The following is a 23,771-nucleotide window of genomic DNA, read 5'->3' as shown; positions in this document are numbered from 1 at the left end:
AGGGGATCGTTCCAAAGCTTTTGTGGGAAATTTTTTTTTTTTTCCCGTAATGTGTTGAAATACAGGTGGTCACACAAATTACAAGGAGCTGAGGGACATAATCTGACTTTGAATCTGAAATAAGGAGGGGGATTTGTTATTATATTATATATTATATATTATATATTATATATTATATATTATATATTATATATTTGTATATAATATAATATATTGTATAATATTATCTATAATCTATTATCTATTATCATATATATAATATAATATAATAATAATATAATATAATATAATATAATATAATATAATATAATATAATATAATATAATATGTTATATATATAATATTAGATTATAGATAGGATATTATATGATAAGATATATGATATTGTATATATATTACTATATATATTATCCCAAATATCATCCCAAAAGATAATGCCATCACCTGCCAATTTGGAAAGAGAGGTTGAAATAACAGAACCATTTTGGGTAAAGATGATTTGTAAACCCATCCCCAGGCTGAGTCTGTCCTGCAGAAAAAGCAGGACCTGTTGAAATGTCACTTATTGGGAGTTTGCTGCTTTTCATTGTGGTTAATTCTGAGTAAATGGTGTATTAATAATTGGGTTAAAGCAACTCTTCCCATGGAAATGTAGGTTCTTGCCTGCCCTATTTACTGCAGCATCAGGGGCTGTCCTGTTTTCCAGGAGTGTTCCTCTCACAGCAGGCATAAATCCTGTCTCACAAAAGGGAAACTGAGGCACAGATGGGGAGAGGTGGCCTGAGAAAGGATCAAGAAGGCTTGGGGAAGAGGAGGATTCCAAATTTTAGGCTGAAATTCCTCGTGGCACAGCCATTTGTTCTTCCAGCATTGTCTTGCCCCTGGTTATTGATGGATAATTTGGATGGGGATGCGCACACGCAGAAAAATGCAAATTTAGGAGCTGGAACAGGCTCTGATGGCTGAGGGGGCGTTTAGGGAAGTGGGGTTTGTTATTAAACATTCTCTTTATGTGGGCACAGCTCCCCAAATCCCAGCTCTCCTTGCTCTCTCCTATTTTGGGGCACCCAAACCCAGCAGGATCTCATTCTTCAGCATGGAGCATCCCCACAAACCCTTCCCCACTTTGGGAAGTGGGATTTGTTAACAAACACCCTCTTTACATGGGCACACCACCCCAAACCCGAGCTCTCCTTGCTCTCTCCCATTTTGGGGCACCCAAACCCAGCAGGATCTCAGGAGTGACAAATCCTACAAACCCTTCCCCACTTTGGGAAGTGGGATTTGTCATTAAACACCATCTTTACATGGGCACACCTCCCCAAACCTGAGCTCTCCTTGCTCTCCTTCCATTTTGGGGCACCCAAACCCAGCAGGATCTCATTCTCATTGTGGAACATCCCCACAAACACCACAAACCCCAGAAACCCCAAACCCCCACGTTGGGAAGTGGAGTTTGTCATCAAACACCCTCTCTGTGTGGGCACACCTCCCCAAACGTGAGCTCTCCTTGCTCTCTTCCCATTTTGGGGTGTCCAAACCCATCAGGATCTCATTGTGGAGCATCCCCACAAACCCTTCCCTGCTCTCCTTCCATTTTGGGGTGTCCAAACCCAGCAGGATCTCCTTCTCATTATGGAGCATCCCCACACACCCCACAAACCCCACAGACCCCACAAACCCCAAACCCCCACAAACCCTTCCCTGCTCTCCTTCCATTTTGGGGTGTCCAAGCCCAGTAGGATCTCATTCTCATTGTGGAGCATCCCCACAAACCCCAAACCCCCACAAACACCACAAACCCCACAGACCCCACAACCCCCACAAACCCCACAAACCCCACAAACCCCAAACCCCCGCGGCTGCCCAGTGTCACCCCTGTGTTTTCCATCATCTCCATCCCTCCCGAAGTGCACTCGCAGCGGTTTTCCCGCCGGGCATTTTCAGCATTATCGATCCCTGCGGGCCATGGGCTGCCGTTGACCCTGGCACCGGGGCTGCCCCGCCTTTGTCGCCGCTGCTGTCGCGCTCAGCAGATGGCTTTTGTTCCTGACCAGCGCTGCTCATCCCATTGTGCGGGGTTGGCGGGTGTGCCCCATCCCGGCCTGCCCGGCCACACTGCCCCTCCTTCCCCGGCCTGGCAACACCACAAGGAGCTGCTTTGCTTTGCTTTTTCATTTTTTTCCCTTTTTTTTCTTTTTTTTTAATTCCTCCTCCTTCTCCCCAGGGGTCTGCCTGGATTATTTCTGAAGCTGCTTTCTTTCTTCTGTGAAAGTAAGCCAGGGAAAATAGATTTAATTTTATTTTTTGGGGTAGCTTTTCTTGGGTGACACCTGGGTCCCACCTTGGCTAAATCAGCATCAATCCTTCCTCATATTGTATATTGTATATTGTATATTGTATATTGTATATTGTATATTGTATATTGTATATACTATATAGTATATAATATATAGTATATAATATATAATATATATAATATATACTATGTAATATGTACTATATACTATATACTATATACTATGTAATATTTAATATATAATATATAATATGCAATATATAGTATACAATATATAGTATATAATTTATGTTATAAAATATATAATATATAAATTATATTATATTATTAATATTATATTATTCTATATTATACTATATTATTCTATATCATACTATATTATATTATATTATACTATATTATATTATACTATATTATATTATATATTATCCCAAATATCATCCCAAAGGTTAGATGTTAGCTATAGATGTCAAACCCATTTGACATCTAAATGGGTTTTTTGGGGAGGATTTTAATTTTTTTTTAAATTTTCTGTGTGGTAATGCATTGCATCAACCTGCCAGAAGCAAACTGAGGGACAATGGCGAGGATTTGTGTGGCAGCCTACAGGATTTATTTGGGTGCCTGATCCCCTTCTCCCTGGTGCCAGAATCTGCTGAATTCAGCATTCACAGGCAGGAAGGCAAATCCCTGTAGAGCAGGAATTGCACTCTTTTGTGGCCTTGAGGGTGCAGTGCTGCAAGGGAGGATTTGGGGGTGCTGGAAAAGCAGGGATTTGGGGGCTGTGGGGTGTTCTGGAATGTCTGAGGGAGGAAAAGGGGAGCAGGGGCAGGTGCAGGGCGGCAGAGAGGCAAGGATGGCTTGTGAGGATGCAGCCGGGGGCAGGGAGAGCTGATCAATTCTTAATTGCCTCCTAATGACTGCAGGGTTCGAGGTTTTCCCCTGAATTCCAGGGTTTTGGCGGGAGAATTGGAGATTTTGCTCCCTGTGGGGTGTGTCAAACCCTGGCCTTGGCTTCTCCCCCACCTGAGGAAGGACTGGGGCGGTTTCTGCCTTGTTCTCTTCGAGTGCTGTGTTGTTGTTTCTCCTTCCAAAATTAAGAAAAAGAAGGATGGGTGTGATTTCTGCACCAGCCAGGCTGTTTGTCAGCATTTTGCTACTTTATTGGAACTTGTGGAACCTGAATCAGGCCCACAAGAGCTGCTCAGGGCCCATTATTTCCCATTATTATTCCTTTTTTGTTTCAGCATTACTTTTTCTCAGGAAGTCTTTTTTTTTTTTTCCTTTTTAATTTAGTGTGATTTCACTTAAACCCACACTTTTCCTCCTAAAACCACCATAAATTATTCTGTTACCACCTCGCCTCGCTGACTGCAGTTTTGTTCACATGGGATTCTTGGAGAAGAGGGGATTTTTTTTTTCTATTTTTTTTTCCCCATCACCAGTGGGAATTGGAGTGGGGAAAAAGGGCAAATTTAAATTAATAAAAAAATCTGTGAAAGGAAAACTGCTTCTGGTGCCGAAGTCACCTTTTGGTCAGCCCTGTATGTGATCCCCCTCTTCTGGTTGTCTGCGGAATTGGATCCGGAGGGAAGTGGAGACGCGCACAGACAATGGGATTTGGGCAAACCCCATCATTTTCATCCTGCAGGTGGAAAGAGCTGCTCGGAATGAGGGACAGGACGTGCTCGTGCTGCGTTTTGGGTTCAGCCCGGTGTGAGGTGAAGCTCGCCCCAGTTCTATCTGACCTGGCTCTATTTTCAGTGTTTCTATCCGCTGCTTTGTACCTGGGAGAGGTCAAGGTGTGAAATGCGAAATGCTGCCCACGTGGCTTGGTCGTGCTTTACATTTGATTTGTCTGCATAAAAATCCTGGTGGGAAGGAGGAAATTTTAGAGGCAATGCCAGGATACCCTGAGGAAGGGCTGTGAGAGGCAGGAGTAGAAAAATAAGCAAGAAAACAACCAAAAAAAAAAAATCCCATCATGTGCTGTGGATGGTCCTGGTTGCAAAGAGCAGAGGGAGGAGTAGAAAAATAAGCAAGAAAAAACAAAAAAATAATCCCATCAGTTTCTGTGGAATGTTCTGGTTGCAAAGAGCAGAGGCGGGAGTAGAAAAATAAGCAAGGAAACAAAAAATCCCATCAGGTGCTGTGGATGGTCCTGGTTGCAAAGAGCAAATCTGTGGTGGAATGTGGGTCGAGGAACATCAGGCTTGGAGCTTCAGGGCTGGAATTAGTGCAGAACTTTTCTGGATGTAGGAATAAAATTTTATTTCAAAGCCATTTTTATATCCATGTCCCAGCTCCACCTTCCAGAAGCTGAGTCTGATCAGAAAGGTCATTAAGCAAAAACGAGTTCCTGATTAATTGAGCAACATTTGCCATCTTGCTCCATGGCATTCCCTTCTTTATTTTTGCAGCAGGAGCCACACTGGAGTTCATAACCCCTGCCCAGATGTTTTAGAGGAGGCAGGAAAATCTTCCAGGGAAGGTGTTAAATTACAGACTGGGCTTGGATGGAAGAGAGAACTGAAAACAGGGAGAGATCTCATAATTCCCTCCCCTCCCAGCTTAAGGAAGCCGGATTCCCTTACTGACCCATCCTTTCCTGGGAGCTGAGGAGTTTTCTCTCTTCTTTTGTCCTCCCTGGGCTCAATTTACTGCAGTTCCTGGAGATTGACTGTGGGTGTTGGAGCCACTGCTGAGGATAAAACACGCCAGGGAATCTTCCTGGAGGCCAGAAACTTCTGGAATAGGAAAGGAATAGAAAATACTCCTGTGTTTATCAGGGATGTGGGAGATATTGACCTTGGGATGGGGATGGAAGGAGGTTTCTCCTGAAGGCCATGGAAGGAGGCTTCTCCTGAGGCTTCTCCTGAGGCTTCTCCTGAGGAGATGTTGATGCTGGAATGGGGTAGAAGGAGGCTCCTCCTGAGGGCTGACCATGGAATGGGGGTGGAAGGAGGCTCCTCCTGAGGGCTGTAGAGATTGAATGTGGATGTTGGAGCCACTGCTGAGGATAAAACAAGCCAGGGAATCTTCCTGGAGGCCAGAATCTTCTGGAATAGAAAATGAATACGAAAGTCTCCTGTGTTTATCAGGGATGTAGGAGATGCTGACCCTGGAATGGGGATGGAAGGAGGCTCCTCCTGAAGGCCATGGAAGGAGGCTTCTCCTGAGGCTTCACCTGAGGAGATGTTGACCCTGCAATGGGGATGGACAAAGGCTCCTCCTGAGGGCTGAGGGCTGACCATGGAATGGGGATGGACGAAGGCTCCTCCTGAGGGCTGTAGAGATTGACTGTGGGTGTTGGAGCCACTGCTGAGGATAAAACAAGCCAGGGAATCTTCCTGGAGGCCAGAAACTTCTGGAATAGAAAAGGAATAGAAAATACTCCTGTGTTTATCAGGGATGTAGGAGATATTGACCTTGGGATGGGAGTGGAAGGAGGCTCCTCCTGAAGGTCATGGAAGGAGGCTTCTCCTGAGGCTTCTCCTGAAGGAAATGTTGACCCTGCAATGGGGATGGAAGGAGGCTTCTCCTGAGGGCTGTAGAGATTGACTGTGGATGCTGGAGCCACTGCTGAGTATAAAACAAACCAGGGAATCTTCCTGGAGGCCAGAATCTTCTGGAATAAGAAAGGAATAGAAAATTCTCCTGTGTTTATCAGGGCTGTAGGAAAAGTTGACCCTGGAAGGGTGGCAGGAGGCTCCTCCTGAGGGCTGTACGAGGTGCTGACCCCGGAATGGGGATGGAAGGAGACTTCTGAGGGCTGTAGGACATTCTGACCCTGGAATGGGGATGGAAGGTGGCTTCTCCTGGGGGCTGTAGGACATTCTGACCCTGGAATGGGTGACAGGAGGCTGCTCCTGAGGGCTGACCCTGGAATGGGTGGCAGGAGGCCTCTCCTGGCCCTCAGTGTGCGCTCCAGGCGCCCAGGGAGGTGTCAGACAGGAATTGGTTTCACAGCTGTGCCAGCTGGGGCAGACACGTTTTCCTTCATGCACTGGGAGATGAGTTTTGAGATGTGCGAGTGCCAAAGCACCCAGAACACTGCAAAGCACCTTTGTCCCTTGTGTCCCCAGCCAAAGCGTCCTCTTGGCCTTGGCTGGGAGGAATTCCAGGCTGAGGAATGGACTCAGGGTGATGAGATGATGCCATGAACGTGTTCGACATCGCCTCACCCCTCTGCTTCTCCTTCTTCCTTCCCCTTTCTGTGCCCAGCAACCGAAATAACAAAATCTGGGCCCAGCTGAGCCTCCGGGAAGTGCCACCATGCCAGGAGCACTGGGTCACCCTCAGGTGCTCCTAAATCAGATGTTCAACACCTTTTGGGGAAGGTCACTCAAAAACCTCTGCAACCTTGGGCTCTTCCCCCAGAAATCCACCTCCCTTTCTGCTGGGAACTTTTCTAGGAATGATAAATTCCCTCTGGCTCTGTGCTGAGTGCAGAACTGATCTTTGCTGTTTTCCCTGTAGTGCTACCCCACATCCTACAGCAAAATCCACTTTGTAATTCCAGGAATTGCCAAGGTGGGCTGGACTGTTGGACATGAACAGAAAGATGCACATAGGACAGAAAGATGTGGGATTAAAAAGCGGAAAATGAAACTTTAAAACGTGGATTTTGTGGATTTTCTCAAGTGGAGCCAGTGGTTTTAAGGAGGAAAATCTAGTTTTAAAAATCCTAAAGCGTGAAACATCAGATTGCTTTTATTCATTTAATTCCTGAGGTGGGGATTGCTGAGTAGTGCCTCCCTCAGCATTGCCTCCCTTTCCTGGATTTCTTGGGCTGAATTCGTTGGAATTCATGGAATAGATGTTGGAATTGATGGATTTGAAATTGTTGTTTTCCCTATAGCGCTGTGCCATCTAACAGCAAAATCCACATTGTAATTCCAGGAATTGCCAAGGTGGGCTGAAATGTTGAACAGAAAGATGCACATAGGAGTCTTTAGGAGTGAAATATGTGGGGTTAAAAAGTAGAAAATGAAACTTTAAGGTGTTTTCCTCAGTTTTCCCTACAAACCCGTCAGGTTCTCTTGCCCTGATGGGGAAATCAGAGTCACACGAGTGCTGCACACATTTCCCAGCCACCCAAGGGCCTCATCCTGCCAAGGTGCTGAATCATCGCCCCAAAAACCCCCAGGAACCTGCAAATCCCCCACCCTAACCCTGACCCCTCCCCAGAGCCAGGGGTGCCTTTAAACAGAGCCAATAAATGAGAAAAGAAAGCAACAGATGCTGAGTCATCAGCCAGAACTGCTGTAGTGCACCCCAAAAATCTGAATTTGGGCTGGGTTTCCTTGACCTGGGAAGCAGGAGAAGATAAGAGAAAAAGAATTGTCTGAGTTGGTTTCCCTTAACCTGGGAAGCAGGAGAAGAAAAGAGGAAAAGAATTTCTGTATCACACCCCAAAAAATGAATTTGGGTTGGATTTCCTTAACCTGGGAAGCAGGAGAAGAAAAGAGAAAAAGAATTTCTGTATCACACCCCAAAAATCTGAATTTGGGTTGGTTTCCTTGACCTGGGAAGCAGGAGAAGAAAAGAGAAAAAGAATTTCTGTATCACACCCCAAAAATCTGAATTTGGGTTGGTTTCCCTTAACCTGGGAAGCAGGAGAAGAAAAGAGGAAAAGAATTGTTGTAGTGCACCCCAAAAATCTGAATTTGGGCTGGGTTTCCTTGACCTGGGAAGCAGGAGAAGAAAAGAGGAAAAGGGAAAATAAAAGGAGCAGAGTTAAGGTGGTTTTGGTAATCTGGTGTGATTTTCAGCACTGCTTTGTTTTTGAGTGTGTGTATATATATATATATTTAATTTTTATTGTTTTTCTCTATTTTTTTTTCACTTTAATCTGTCTCAGTTTCTGCCTTTTTGTTTTATTTTTCCCCTTTTATATTTTGCTGCAGTCTGCAGGCAGGCAGCCCCTCAGCCACGGCACAATCATGTAAACTGCTCTGGAGTTAAAAGCAAAAAAAAAGGAGATTACATTGTCCTTTTTCCTTTATTTCACGGCTGCTCACAATACCTTGAAGAAACCACCGAGTTTTTTTGGAAAGGATTCAACTCCCAGCCTGCAAAAAAGGGGAGTTTCCAGTTTCCAAGCCTTCTCTCTGCTCCTTTTCTCACCCCAACCTCGCACCTCTGTTTTGAGATCCCCCACAAACCCCGAAGGAATCAATCAACCCCAACTAATACTTTAATGACTCCTTTTCCTACCGAGGAAACAAATCCAGGAGCACACACACACACATGCATGAACAACAAAAAAAAAAAAAAAAAAAAAAAAAATCTATTTTTTTTTAAAAAAAAAAAGGAGCTAGAGGCTGAGGAGGACCTCGTCTGGTCAATGAAAGAAAGAGACGGATGTCTGGTGCCATGGCAATGGAGCAGGGATTACTTTGCACTGGAAAATAGGTTCTTTTTTTTTTTTTTTTTTTTCTATTCCATTTTTTTTTTCCCTTCTCTCAAGCAGCTAAGAGTTGTCACCGAGTCTGAGAGGCCCATTTAGAGGAAAACGAGCCTCTGAGGAGAATTGAATGCTTGCTTTCAGCGGCTGCTGCTTGAACAGTCTGCTTTGCTTTTCGGGCAAGGCACGATGCAAACACCCAGATTTGTTTGGAGCACTTTCCCCCGGCCCTGTGTGTGTGCATATGTGTGTGGAGAGAGCCATAAAACCCCCATCAAAAAGGAGGAACACACATTAATAACAAAAAAAAATGACATTTCAGGGCAAAAGCTCTTCACCCTGCCTATGATTCTGTGAGAATTTCTCATTTCATTGGCTGATTTTTGGGGTGTATTTAGCATTTTCTTGCCATTAAGCTGAATTTTGACCGAGATTAATTCATTCCATTGAATGCAAGTCAAGATATTTTGTGACAAAAGGTGTTTTTTTTTGGTGGAAAATGCTGATTTGTGGAGATTCTTCACTGGGAGCATTTTCTTTCTGTGCTGCTTCTTCCCTACCCCCAATTCTGAATATTTTGGGGGTTATTTGTTTGTTTGAGTATGATTTTTTTTTGTTTTTATTTGCTATTTTGTTATTTTAACTAACTAACTATTTTAATTAAGCCACCAAGTCTCAACCTGAAGCACACATTTCATCCAAGCCTCCATTTTTCTGAAAATTCCTTTTATTTAACAAAGAAATTGGCCAATGGAAACAAACCAAAGGGATGCTATTTTCAAGCGGGGTTTTTTTTTTTTTTTTTTTTTTTAGCTGCCTTTTTGAATTTTTGAACTTTTAAAGTATTTTTTTGGCTGGGTTTTTTTTTTCTTTTTATTTTTTTTTTGGTGCTCCTTGCCTGTGTGCCAGCCAAGAGATGAAGGTGTTCTCTGATCTGTGAATCATCCACCCACCAGGCTCCAGACAAGCAGAAACCAAGTAGAATTATTTAAAGCAGGTAAAAAATGGGATCAAAGACCTTTGTGTGACTTTGCTGCGCTTGGCCAGGGAGCCCCAGGTGACACCTGAGGTGACTCTTGGTGAATTCCCCTCCATTCCCCACCCCAAAATGTTCCTTGGGGTACATCAGAGATAATTCCACTGCAAAAAAATGGGATTTTTCAGTGCTTTGAGCATTCCCATGTGGATCTGGGGGGAATTGAGTTGATTTCTCTCATTTTAAACACCATAAAATGCATTAATTTTGCAGTCTGGATCATTTAAACGCACATTTCCCTGACATCAACAAAGGCACACGTTGCAAAATATGCATTGCTGTTCTGAGGTGATGTTGCTTTTTCCCCATGGTAAAACTGCCTTAATAAATGAGCCAAAATATGGATTTAAATTATGTTAATCTTGCTCTGTATGTGCCCTGCCTTTTGCCTGGCAGGGCCACATGAAAGCCTTGAAATCCTGAATTTTTTCGTGCTCTCTGTCCTTTCTGGGCTGAGCTCTGTTGTTGTAAATGGAATGTGTCTCCTTTCTCCTGTCTGCTGTGAAAAATAGCTCCTCTCTTTGATCTTCCCCTCATTTGCTAAAAAGTAACCAAAAATAATCCCCCTTTTTTTATATATATTTGGGGGGTAGGTGGTGAAATGTGCCAGGATTAAAAAAAAAAAAAAAAAAAATTAAATAAATGTGACCCCTCCTTTTCAGCGATTCCGAACTGTGAAACAGAAAAATCTCTGTCCAGGTAAAAAATTTGAGTTGTCATAGCAACAGCAGGATGGCTATTTATTTTTGGATTTCCATTTTCACTGATTTATTTAACACATTGACAATCCATTTATAATGAAGAGGAATTCAAGAGGGTTTTTTTTGTTTCTGCCCGGGTTTAGAGCCAGCCAAGGTTGGGTTACTTTGAGAAAATAAGCAAAGATAAAAGAGGTAAATAAAAAGGAGAGCTTGTGGCTTTTGGGGGCTTTTCTTGTAGGCAAATACGATTCTCACAGGCGAGTGAAATCACGACTGAATTGTTTATTTTGTCTTTTAGAGCTGGAAAACAGAACAAAGCTTTGAGTGCAGGGCAGCTGGGAGGCACAGGAGCCACAGACGCTCGCTCACCTCCACCTGCCCAGGCTGCAGGGAGGGTCAGCAGAGCTCCGGGGGTGATTCCTGCTCTCCATCCCCAGGCAGAGCCCCCAGGGTGGGCATAAAATCCAAATTTCTGCTTTGGATGCTCCCAGAGCTCCCTCAGGCTCAGCTTTGCTCGCTGTCCAACCAAGGAGGTTTGGGAGGATCTGTTGGAGTTTGGGGAGCTCATTCTGGTTGGGTCCCAAAATTATCCAAGTTTTCTTGCCTCATTTTTGGGGTGTTTCTGCTTTGTGATTCCTGCTCTCCATCCCCAGGCAGAGCCCCCAGGGTGGGCATGAAATCCAAATTTCTGCTTTTGGTGATCCCAGAGCTCCCTCAGGCTCAGCTTTGCTTTCTGTGCAACCAAGGAGGTTTGGGAGGATCTGTTGGAGTTTAGGGAGCTCATTCTGGTTGGCTCCCAAAATTATCCAAGTGGTCTTGCTTCATTTTTGGGGTGTTTGTGCTTTGTGATTCCTGCTCTCCATCCCCAGGGTGGGCATAAAATCCAAATTTCTCCTTTTGGATGCTCCCAGAGCTCCCTCAGGCTCGGCTTTGCTTTCTGTGCAACCAAGGAGTTTTGGGAGGATTTGTTGGAGTTTGGGAGCTCATTCTGGTTTGGTCCTAAAATTATCCAAGTTTTCTTGCCTCATTTTTGGGGTGTTTGTGCTTTGGGATTCCTGCTCTCCATCCCCAGGCAGAGCCCCCAGGGTGGGCTTAAAATCCAAATTTCTCCTTTTAGTGATCCCAGAGCTCCCTCAGGCTCAGCTTTGCTTTCTGTGCAACCAAGGAGGTTTGGGAGGATTTGTTGGAGTTTGGGAGCTCAGACATTCATTCTGGTTGGGTCCCAAAATTATCCAACAGGTCTTGCCCCATTTTTGGGGTGTTTGTGCGTTGGGATTCCTGCTCTCCATCCCCCAGGGTGGGCATAAAATCCAAATTTCTCCTTTTGGTTGCTCCCAGAGCTCCCTCAGGCTCAGCTTTGCTTTCTGTGCAACCAAGGAGGTTTGGGAGGATCTGTTGGAGTTTGGGGAGCTCATTCTGGTTGGGTCCTAAAATTATCCAAGTTTTCTTGCCTCATTTTTGGGGTGTTTGTGCGTTGGGATTCCTGCTCTCCATCCCCAGGGTGGGCATGAAATCCAAATTTCTCCTTTGGATGCTCCCAGAGCTCCCTCAGGCTCAGCTTTGCTCGCTGTCCAACCAAGGAGGTTTGGGAGGATTTGTTGGAGTTTTGGGAGCTCAGATGCTCATTCTGGTTGGGTCCCAAAATTATCCAAGTGGTCTTGCCTCATTTTTGGGGTGTTTGTGCTTTGTTTCAGGAGGGGATGGTTTGCCAGGCCAGGAGTCCCTCAGGTTTTTGTGCTTAAGGATTTAAGCCATGCCTGGATCCAGCTCTGGATCCCACAAAGGCAGAGGTGCCTGGGGATTTTCCTGCCTCCCAACAGGGAAATACAGCAAAACACCCAGGAAATCCCTGGAATTTGTGGAATTTTGTGTATCTTCCTCCCTGGAGATTCAATTTCAGTGCCTGCCTTTGCCATCACATTCACCCGCCAAAATTAAACCAATCCTTCAGCGTTTGGTGACTTGAAAACCTTGGAAGATTGGCAAGTTTGGGGCAGGTTTTGCAGGGGGGAGAGGTGGAATCCAAGTGGAATAACCCAGGGAGAGCAAACCCAGCAAAATCTGTCTGGGAGTGTGGAGATGGAGCAAATCTCTGCCTGTTTTTTTCTCCCTGCTATTGCTCGGCAGGTTGGCTCCTCTGGGATGGATTTGGGAGGCTGAGAGGGCAATTTCGAAAGAGAAAATTGTGAAATTCGGGGGAAATCTCCAATTATTTTCTCCCATTATTGCTGTTTGTGGCATCAATCCTGGCTGGTTTCAGGACAGGAGGGCAGCACCTGCCCAAAGAGTTGGAATTTTTTGAGGCCAAACCTGTTCATTTGTGAAGCACCAGCTTGGTTTTGAACCAGGCACTCTAGGAAGAGGTGAGGTTAGGAAAAAACTAAAATAAAATCAAAACAAGTGTTATTTCTTTAAAAGAACTCAGTGAAAATTGTGAGATTCTGGGGGAAAGCTGTGCCATCAATCCTGGCTGGTTTCAGGACAGGAGGGCAGCACCTGCCCAAAGAGTTGGAATTTTTTGAGGCCAAACCTGTTAATTTGTGAAACACCAGCTTGGTTTTGAACCAGGCATTCTAGGAAGAGGTGAGGTTAGAAAAAAACTAAAATAAAATCAAATAAAGTGCTGTTTCTGGCTGGATCTTGAGCCTGGAGGGAGGAGAGTGTCCATCAGCACTTCCCCCTTTTTCTCCTGGCGGAGCATCCAGCTTGCAAATTGTCTTTTGTGGGGGGGGAAGGGTGGGAAAACCCAAGGAATCAACTTCCAGACATAAATACAATATGGACAAGTCATAAACATTATTAAAGCAAGTCTATCCCTGCAGGGCAGGTTTTTGCTCATAATGCTTTCCTGATTGCGCTTCCGCAGCGCCGGGGAAGTGAATAGCGGGCTGATTATCCACGGCCTGATCTACAGCAGCGGAAAAACGGCTCCCTTTGTGTGCCAGGGGGGGACTTTGCATATTTACTGCCAGGGAACAGCCAGCCTGGACATCCACAGAGGGACTGAGCCCAAATTGGCCATGGCGGTGCTGGTGGGGCTCTCCTTGTGCCACCCGTTACCCCAAAGCTCCCAAACTCCAAAGGGTTTTATTAAACCTGATGTCTCAGGTTTTAGATTTTCTGTTTTTCAGGTTCTGTGCTGCTTTAGTGTGCGGGTCCGGGTTCACATGAGGGGATGGTGAGCTCTGTGCACAGAGCAGGGAGACAAAACAATTCCTGCTCCAGCTGGGCACCAAGGACAAATGATCCAAATCTCAGCCCAGGAGCACAAACCCCGTGGGCTGGAGAGAGAAAAACAAGCAGGGTGGGACTGCAGGGGCTAAAGCTGGAATGGGACAATGAACTGCAAGGTGCAAACGGAGCAGAACTGATCCCAGGGAGAGACCCCGGGAGCGCTCGTGCATTTTGGGGCCATTTTGGTTCACCTTTGGTTCATTTTGGGACCATTTTGGTTCATTTTGGGTCAATTTTGGGACCATTTTGGTTCACCTTGGGTTCATTTTGGGACCATTTTGGTTCATCTTGGGTGCAGCCCTGGCTGGGCTCTTGTGCTGCCCAAGGTGCATCCATTGAGGGCTTTTAATAAATCCCAACTTTATTCTTTAGCTCTGTCCAGCCTCTGCTCTAGGTCACCAAACACTTTGGATCAGTGGATGGGAGCTGTTGCTGCAAAGGCAGAATATGGGGGAAATTAATAATAATATTCATCATCATCGTCCCAATCACAATAATAATATTGAAAAAAGACTCTGTGACATATTAACAGAATTGTCACTGAATTTGTTTTGAAAATCCCCAAAACCTGGGAGAAATCCAAGTCTTTTTGCATAGTATTTTCTTAGAGCCAGTTGTCCAGTTCATCTGAGGTGCCACAGAAAATTCTGAGTTGGAAGGAACCCCCAAGGATCAAAAGTGACACTAATTTTGTTCAATATTCCATGTACAGTGTGGCACTGCTCATTGGGAGAATAATAATAATAATAATAATAATAATAATAATAATAATAATAATAATAATAATAATATGCTCTGTGACCTAGTAACACAATTGACAATAATTTCTTTAAAAAAAAACCATAACTTGAGAGAAATCCAAGCCCTTTTACACAATATTTTCTTGGAGCTAGCTGTCCAGCTCATTTGAAGTATCCTGGAATATCCCGAGTTGGAAGGGACCCACAGGGATCAAAAGTGCCACTGATTTGTTCAATATTCTGAACTGCTCACAGGGAGAGATCAAATCAGATCTGTGGTGAATAATCAGAAAATAATAATCAGAAAATATCTGATTTTATGATCAGAAAAAAACTGACTTTATACAAAGCTTGGTGCTGGCAGAAATATCCCATAAAGGAGCCCTTGTGCTGGATCCAGCCAGAGCAGCAGAGTTTTGAAGCAGATGCTCAAGGTGCAGTCGCTCCATTATTCAATTATGACAGAATTCTCCCCAACAACTTAATGAACGTTCATTTGTGATGTATTAAACCATTTTTCCTGTTGAACATAAAGATCAGTGCTAGGAGCTATACATTCTGCGAGATAATTGCACCGTGTAATTCTGGTGCTTCAACAATTTATACTGAAATATTGATGGATATGTTCCAACATTCTTCCTTTTCTTTTTTTTAATTCTTTTTGCAAGCATATTTCATAATCTTTTAAATATCTCTCCCCTGAAAACTTTAATGTAAAGTACAAATCCTCTTATGTAAGAGAGTTTAATGCATCTGGATATTGCTAAGCAAACAAAAGTATTTCAGAGCCGTTTCTGTTCTCAGAAATAAAAGAAATTGGTAACAGAAGGTATTGTAAATATGAATTTATGAGGAATATCTAATAGCAGAAAGGCATGACTAAGAAAAAGTTCAGGGCTTCTCTTTAATATCAGAAATACAAAATATCTTTTCTGATTTTTCATTAGCATAACGAAGTAAAACACCCTTCCACTTTCAAATAGGAATTGATGCTAAGTGACATTTTGCATAATCTCCTTAGGAGAGGCCCTGTGGAATTTTGCTGTGCGTGGTTCCAGCACTGACCCAAGACTTGGATGGAGAAACTGAGGCACAGTGGGGCTGTGCAGAGCAGTGAGAGCATCTCAGAGAGGGAACCTTGCTCAGAAACGGGTGGGAAGGGCTCATTCAAGGGGTTGGAGTGTCTGCTGTGAAAATCAAGCTTCAATCAGGTTAATAATTAGCCAGGATAAAGGATTTTGCTGTGAATTTATATAAACTGTGCTGAAAACTCTTGGGTTTGCTCCAGGAGGAGAGATTTGGAAGATTGCTGGGAGCTTTGCTTTACCCTGGGGTTAACTGGCACAGAAAATTGGAGGGTTTACCTGTGACATGCTCTTGGTCCTGGTGTGGGAGCAAAACACAAACTGGAGAGAAGGACCTGTGAAATCCATAAAAGCTCCTGCAATTTGTCACAGTGTCCTGTTCAGGTGCCAACTCCAAACAGTTTCTGTGTCTGCTGATCTGGGTTTGTTGTTCCCCTGAGCACACCACGCCAGGATGCTTTTCTGGGTTCTCTTTCCTGCTTTTTTCTCTCTTTTGGTGCATCTTTCCTGCACTTTTTCTCTTTCCCAACTAGGAGTGTCCAAGGCCAGGCTGGGAGGAGCTCTGAGCACCCTGGGCTATGGGAGGTGTCCCTGACCAAGGTCACCATTAAGGTCCCTTCCAACCCAGGCCATTCTGGGGTTTCTGCTGAGGATTTGCATACAACTTGTCCAGAAAAAATTCCTGAACCCTCCTGGTTGTGCTCAGCCATGTCCTGGAAGTCCCCTGGCTGACAATGAGCCACGGATCAACCTTTTTTCCCTTCATCTCCTTCCCCAAGCCCACGGGGCTGGATGCTCTCTGTGAGGATGGTGACATTCCCTCACCAGGAGCTGTCCCCAGCGCCTCATTCCATGTCACACAGGTCTGCGGCAGGAATCAGACCCTAAAGAGTGCCAGGACAGCTCCAGTGTCCCAATCCCAATGTCCTGAGCCCATTCTCCAGCAGAGTGTCCCAATCCCAGTGTCCCAATCCCAGTGTCCCAATCCCATTCTGCACTGGAGCTGCAGTGTCCCAATCCCAGTGTCCAATCCCAGTGTCCCAGTCCCAGTGTCCCAACCCAGTGTCCAATCCCAGTGTCCCAATCCCACTGTCCCAATCCCAGTGTCCCAGTCCCAGTGTCCAATCCCAAATTCCCAATCCCAGTGTCCAATCCCGGTGTCCAATCCCAGTGTCCAATCCCAGTATCCCAGTCCCAGTGTCCCAATCCCAGTGTCCAATCCCAGTGTCCAATCCAAGTGTCCCAATCCCAGTGTCCCAATCCCAGTGTCCAATCCCAGTGTCCAATCCCAGTGTCCCAATCCCAGTGTCGCAATCCCAGTATCCCTGTGTCCAATCCCAGTGTCCAATCCCAGTGTCCCAGTCCCAGTGTCCCAGTCCCAGTGTCCCAGTCCCAGTGTCCAATCCCAAATTCCCAATCCCAGTGTCCCAATCCCAGTGTCCCAGTCTTAGTGTCCCAGTCCCAGTATCCCAATCCCAGTGTCCAATCCAAGTGTCCCAATCCCAGTGTCCCAGTCCCAGTATCCCAGTCCCACTGTCCCAGTCCCACTGTCCCAATCCCAGTGTCCCAGTCCCAGTGTCCAATCCTAGTGTCCCAATCCCAGTGTCCCAATCCCAGTGTCCCAATCCAAGTATCCCAGTCCCAGTGTCCAATCCCACTCTCCCAATCCCAGTGTCCAATCCCAGTGTCCAATCCTAGTGTCCAATCCCAGTGTCCAATCCTAGTGTCCCAATCCCAGTGTCCCAGTCTCAGTGTCCAATCCCAGTGTCCCAGTCCCAGTGTCCCAATCCCAGTGTCCCAATCCCAGTATCCCAGTCCCAGTGTCCCAATCCCAGTGTCCAATCCCAGTGTCCCAATCCCAGTGTCCCAATCCAAGTATCCCAGTCCCAGTGTCCAATCCCACTCTCCCAATCCCAGTGTCCAATCCCAGTGTCCAATCCCAGTGTCCAATCCCAGTGTCCCAGTCCCAGTGTCCAATCCCAGTGTCCCAATCCCAGTGTCCATTCCCAGTATCCCAGTCCCAGTGTCCAGTCCCGGTGTCCTGACCCCACTGTCCCCCAGAGCTGCCGGGCACTGCCGCAGCCCTGCCCTGGCAGCAGAGCTGTTGCCCAGGCAGTGCCCACCCAGGGCCATCATCCTCGGGCTGGCTGCCATCCTTTCTGGGCAAGGGTACAGATCCCGTCCTGAGCTGTGCCAGCCGCGCTGCTTGTGCCTCATTTCTGCCTCTGAGCCTGGCTGAGCAGGAAAAGGAGCTCTCTCTGTATATTTATATCCCTAGCAGGGCGTTCATGGATCATCTGACACCTCGGGATGGTCCTGGGGGATGACAACGAGACACCCGGCACTCCACAGCGTGTTTTGGCAGGCAGGAAGGGGTGGGAACCCCGTGCCCCCCTTTCCTCCCGCAAGCCTTCGTGCTCCTTTTTGGCACATCCCCGCAGAGAGGAGCGAGATGCAAAACCCTGCCAAAGCTTCTCGTGGAATAGATGACATTTACATTGTTATGCAGTTTGCTGATCTAAACATACCATTGCCTTGCCTTGATAGCCCAGGGCAAGTGATAATCAGCTTGTTTGGTGGGCACCCTGCCATCTGAGACGGGGGACACAAATAGAGACAGTTTGTGCATCATCCACCAGCCTTGCAGGAACACGATTCCCAGCTGAGAGCATGGAAATGTGTCTGTCTCCTGAGCGTGTGCATGTTGGCATGGCAAAGAGAAGTGACAGCGATAAATAGAATGGGTTTGGAATAAATCAGGGTTGTGTTTTGTGGCTGCTCCGAGTTGGATTTTCACGGGTGGAAATGGTGGAAGCTCTGGGAGGCACCAAAGTTGGTCAGCTGGGCTGAGACCCCGTGGGAGCTCTGCTTCTCTCTCCATCCCCAGAAGATGTTTGGTGTCACAGGTAACAGGGAAGATGAGGAATTGGGGTTCCTGGATTTTCTTCTGGGCAATTTGTCCTCCCTGTGTGCCTGGCACCACCTCGGGTGTGTTCCAGGACTTGGACTGAATTGGGGTTTCGGGATTGAGGACTTGAATCAGGGTTTGCTGGAAGGGTCTGGATTGCTGGGATGGATGGATGGACAATGGATGGATGGATGGAGGGATGGATGGATGGATGATGGATGGATGGATGGATGGATGGATGGATGGATGGATGGATGGATGATGGATGATGGAGGGATGGATGGATGGATGGATGATGGATGGATGGATGGATGATGGATGGATGGATGGATGGATGGATGGATGGATGGATGGATGGATGGATGGATGATGGATGATGGAGGGATGGATGGATGGATGGATGGATGGATAGATGGATGATGGATGATGGATGGATGGATGATGGAGGGATGGATGGATGGAGGGATGGATGGATGATGGATGGAGGGATGGATGGATGGATGGATGATGGATGGATGATGGATGATGGAGGGATGGATGGATGGATGATGGATGATGGATGGATGGATGATGGATGATGGAGGGATGGATGGATGGATGGATGGATGGATGGATGGATGGATGGATGATGGATGATGGATGGATGGATGGATGGATGATGGATGATGGATGATGGAGGGATGGATGGATGGATGGATGGATGATGGATGATGGAGGGATGGATGGATGGATGGATGGATGGATGGATGGATGGATGATGGATGATGGATGGATGGATGATGGATGGATGGATGGAGGGAGGGATGGATGGATGGATGGATGGATGGACAATGGATGGATGATGGATGGATGGATGATGGATGGATGGATGGATGGATGGAGGGATGGATGGATGGATGGATGATGGATGGATGATGGATGGATGGATGGATGGATGGATGGATGGATGATGGAGGGATGGATGGATGGATGGATGGATGGATGGACAATGGATGGATGGATGGATGGATGGATGGATGATGGAGGGATGGATGGATGATGGAGGGATTGATTGATGGATTGATGGATGGATGATGGACCCATGGGTGGATGGATGATGGATGATGGAGGGATGGATGGATGATGGATGGAGGGAGGGATGGATGGATGGATGGATGGATGGATGGATGGATGGACAATGGATGGATGGATGGATGGATGGATGGATGGATGATGGATGGATGGATGATGGATGGAGGGATGGATGGATGGATGGATGGATGGATGGATGGATGGACAATGGATGGATGGATGGATGGATGGATGATGGATGATGGATGGATGGATGGATGGATGGATGGATGGATGGATGGATGGATGATGGATGATGGATGATGGATGGATGGATGGATGGATGGATGGATGGATGGATTGATGGATGGATGGAGAGAGGGATGGATGGATGGATGGATGGAGAGAGGGATGGATGGATGGATGGATGATGGATGGATGATGGATGATGGATGGATGGATGATGGATGGATGATGGATGATGGATGGATGGATGATGGAGGGATGGATGGATGGATGGATGGATGGATGGATGGATGATGGATGGATGGATGGATGGATGGATGGATGATGGATGATGGAGGGATGGATGGATGATGGATGATGGAGGGATGGATGGATGATGGATGCATTGATTGATGGATTGATGGATGGATGATGGACCCATGGGTGGATGGATACAACTCTTTGACCAAGGCATCCATGGAAATCAAGGAGAAGGGACTGTGCTTTGTGCCAAGGAGGATCTTGAGGCTCAGGGTGTCGTGGTGGTGCCACCTGTGAGTGCCCTGATTGAACGAAGCTGCCTCCAAACCACAGGAAAAAACCCTTCTGTCGCTCCAGGAGAAATTCTGGTTGGGTTCACGGAGAGGAGGAGCCCCAGACCTGGGAGGGGGGTGCAGCTCAGCGAGGCTGTGGCATCTCTGTAATCCTGAGGATCTTCAAGCTTGATTCCATTTTTAGTTAATCCATTATTTGAGTGATGGTTCAGGTGACTTCCAGCCATCTTTTGCACCTGTGCACTTTTGTTCTGCAAATCTTTTCAGAGATTTTCTGGATTTGCAGTTGGAGATTTTCTGGATTTGCAGTCAGATGAGGAGAAGCCTCTCCATCCTCACTTCCAGCAGCACCTGAAGCACCCTCAGTGCCGTTTCCCACCTTTTTTTGGCTGTTTGATGCCCATCCTCCCCTGTTTTCTGTACACTCCTATTTGCTTGTTTATCCCTCAGAGTGGATTTTCAGGGCTGTGTTTTAGGGAAAACTCGACCTGTGGGTGTTCCACAGGAGCAATTACCTTTCAAAACCCCTGAAGATGGGCTGCAAGCGGATACTTAGATGAAATAAAGGGGGACTTTGGGTGTACAAACAGAACTTGAGTTCTTTCTGGTAATCTGGCCCTCATCCCAGCCTTTTTGAAGGATAATCATCGTTCCAAGAGAGGTTTTCATGGACTATAGCATACACTTTATATTTCACTGTGTAATGGAACCTTCCCTACACTCAAGGAAAACAATTTGCAGAGCTAATTGCTGAACTCTGCAGATATAATCCTTTAAATGGGTTCTGTTAGATAAGAGTTTATGTTAAAAAAGAAGAAACGTTCTAGAGGAAAATTATTGTTTAGGGAACATTGATTTGCATGAATTAATGTTTTCACTTCAGCTGAGAGTTAAAAATGGATACTTAAGCTAAGCCCCATTTCAGTGCAACATCAATGCTTCATTAGTTCTGGTGTGAGCTGAAATCCATTGTTTGTTTGCTTTTTTTCTGCTGTCAAACTTCAGCTGGCACGGGGTCAAACTGTCCCAAAGATTTCATTTTTTTGAATTAAACAGGGGAAAAAAAATAAAAAATGAAAGCCCTGCATGGACTCTGAGAGGGGAGGGTGGCTCAGAGCTCTCTTTGTTACTCACTGCTTCAGTTTAGACATTGCTCTCCACCCTCCTGTCTCAGCCTACTTATCAGGGAAATTAGGGGTGGTGTTAATGATCTTACCTGACACGGCTGTGGCAGGAACGAGCTGATGAATATTTGCACAGTACAATATTTGTACAGAGGTGCTGCAGCAGGAGCAGCCATCTGTCACATCTCTCACCTTTACAGTCTGCCAGGAGCGTCTGGGGCCGGGGTAACTTTTACAGAATTTGGGGTTTTGGTTGCTGTTTGTATGGCTTGGGTTTAAATTCAGAGCTTAGCCCAGGTCTGAGCCTGCTGCCAGTTCTTTATGGTCCCTAAAATCTGGGTTATGGCACAGAGTGAGAGGTTCAGCACTGTTCAGGAGGTGTTAATAGTGAACAAGGCATGGTATTTAATCCAATTTAATTTAATTTCAATTCCTTTTCTCCCATGTAGACGAGTGCTGGTGGCAGACTGAGGGAGAAGGAATAACCCCAGCACTGTGGAACACCGGGTATGCGGATTTATTCTCCATTATTTTCTTTAACTATCCTGCAATTTCTGTGTTGTTCTTACCTCAGTTATATTCAGAGGAATGTTTCATAATCAGAGATATCCAAAGAGGAAAGAAATAAAGAAAATATTCACATTGAGGCCACTCCCAGCACGTGACCAGAGCTGGGCTCTCCAGCACTCAGCAGCTGAGGAAAATCTGGAGATCATTTCTAATTTCACCATGAATTCCCTTCTTTTGCAGGGTCTGCCAGTGCTGGCGAAGCCTTTTTTGAGAAGCACACAGAAAATCTGCCATCCCAACCCCAAATCTCCTTCCCACTGGCCACCAGCCTGAGCAGGAGCTGTGTCCAGGTGAGATGTTCCAGGATCAGCCTATTGTTCCTTGTGCCAGCTGGGAATTGAACTGAGAATTCAGAGCTCAGGAACTTTTAAACTCAGATTTATTTATGTAATATTTTTATCACACAAACCCACTGCTGCACCAATTTTTAAAATTGAAATTAAGGGATGGGAAATGGGTAATTTTTAAGGACCCTTCCAACTCAAATAATTCCTTGATTTTACGAAATTCCTGGGTGCAAAACCACATATTAAGTGGAAAATTTGATTCTCACTGAGATCATTAAAACCTCCCTTTATTTTTTTTTTTTTTTTTTTTTTACACCCACCATCCTGCTCGGAAAACTGGATTTATTTTTGAAATCCCTAATTAAGGATGGGAATTTCACATCAGGCAGATGCTGTCACTTTCTCCCAGCCCTTCCAGCAAAATTCCATGTGCAGGTTGGTGCCTTGGGCTCTGAGATTGGAGGATGGCTTTGAGAAGCTTTTCCCTCCTGGGAACTGCAGTGGCCAAGTTAAATCCCAAAGTTCCACCACAGGAAAAACCCCCTGAAAAAAAGCAGGAATTACCACAGGATTTGGGCAGTAAACACAGCTTGGGACACTCTGGGTATTTGCTTTAATCCCCTCCGTTTCTATTTTGAATTTGCTGTGTTCTTACTCACCAAACCACTTTCCTTTTTCGCCCTGTTTGCCCGGGGCAGAAGGGAGGAGGGATGTTTTGGAAGCTGGAAAAGTTCCACTGATTCCTGCAGGGTTTCTGAACCAAGCACTGTTGCTCTCAAACAGTGACCCTCTCTAGGATTCCCCAGAAATTCCCCATTCTCCCACAGAGTGACAGGATTCAGGTTCCTGAAGGTCTGAGGGTGTTGGGATTTAGGGGCTCCTGCTCCTTTAGGCTCAGCAGGAAGGATTCAGGGTATATAAATATTGTCAAAATATGGCCAAAATATTGCCAAAAATCAGGAGCAAGTTCCTGAGCCAAGCACTGCCCCTCTCAAACACTGACCCTCTCTAGGATTCTCCAGAAATTCCCCATCTTCCCACAGGATTCAGGTTCCTGAAGGTCTGAGGGGATGGGGGAGTTGGGATTTAGGGGCTCCTGCTCCTTTAGGCTCAGCAGGAAGGATTCAGGGTATACAAATATTGTCAAAATATGGCCAAAATATTGCCAAAAACCAGGAGCAAGTTCCTGAACCAAGCACTGTCCCTCTCAAACACTGACCCTCTCTAGGATTCCCCACAGACATTCCTCAGCCTCCCACAGAGTGACAGAATTCAGGTTCCTGAGGGTGTTGGGATTTAGGGATTCCTGCTCCTTTAGGCTCAGCAGGAAGGATCCAGGGAGCCTAAATATTGTCAAAATATTGCCAAATATTGTCCAAATATGGCCAAAATATTGCCAAAAATCAGGAGCAAGTTCCTGAGCCAAGCACTGCCCCTCTCAAACACTGACCCTCTCTAGGATTCTCCAGAAATTCCCCATCTTCCCACAGGATTCAGGTTCCTGAAGATCTGAGGAATTTGGGATTTAGGGGCTCCTAAATCAGGAGCT

The 23,771-nt window shown here is 45.9% G+C and overlaps 1 protein-coding gene across 10 annotated transcripts in view; it reads left to right on the top strand.

Moving 5' to 3' along the window:
* Positions 1-23,771, top strand: part of LOC106630104 (uncharacterized) — a 178,040-nt gene that overhangs the window by 52,362 nt on the left and 101,907 nt on the right. For 9 of the 10 annotated variants that reach the window (XR_012583877.1, XR_012583880.1, XR_012583878.1 and 6 more), the window contains 2 exons: positions 21,815-21,872; positions 22,116-22,225. The gene's annotated coding sequence lies outside the window, so the exon portion shown is untranslated. The remainder of the gene's footprint in view (positions 1-21,814; positions 21,873-22,115; positions 22,226-23,771) is intronic. The other variant, XR_012583881.1, reaches the window with a different exon arrangement.

This window comes from Zonotrichia albicollis, chromosome 27, assembly GCF_047830755.1.
Source record: "Zonotrichia albicollis isolate bZonAlb1 chromosome 27, bZonAlb1.hap1, whole genome shotgun sequence".
In the NCBI taxonomy this organism is placed as follows: Eukaryota; Metazoa; Chordata; class Aves; order Passeriformes; family Passerellidae; genus Zonotrichia; species Zonotrichia albicollis.
The sequence above is the reverse complement of the archived record's forward strand: the minus strand, read 5'-3'. Positions and strand labels throughout refer to the sequence as shown.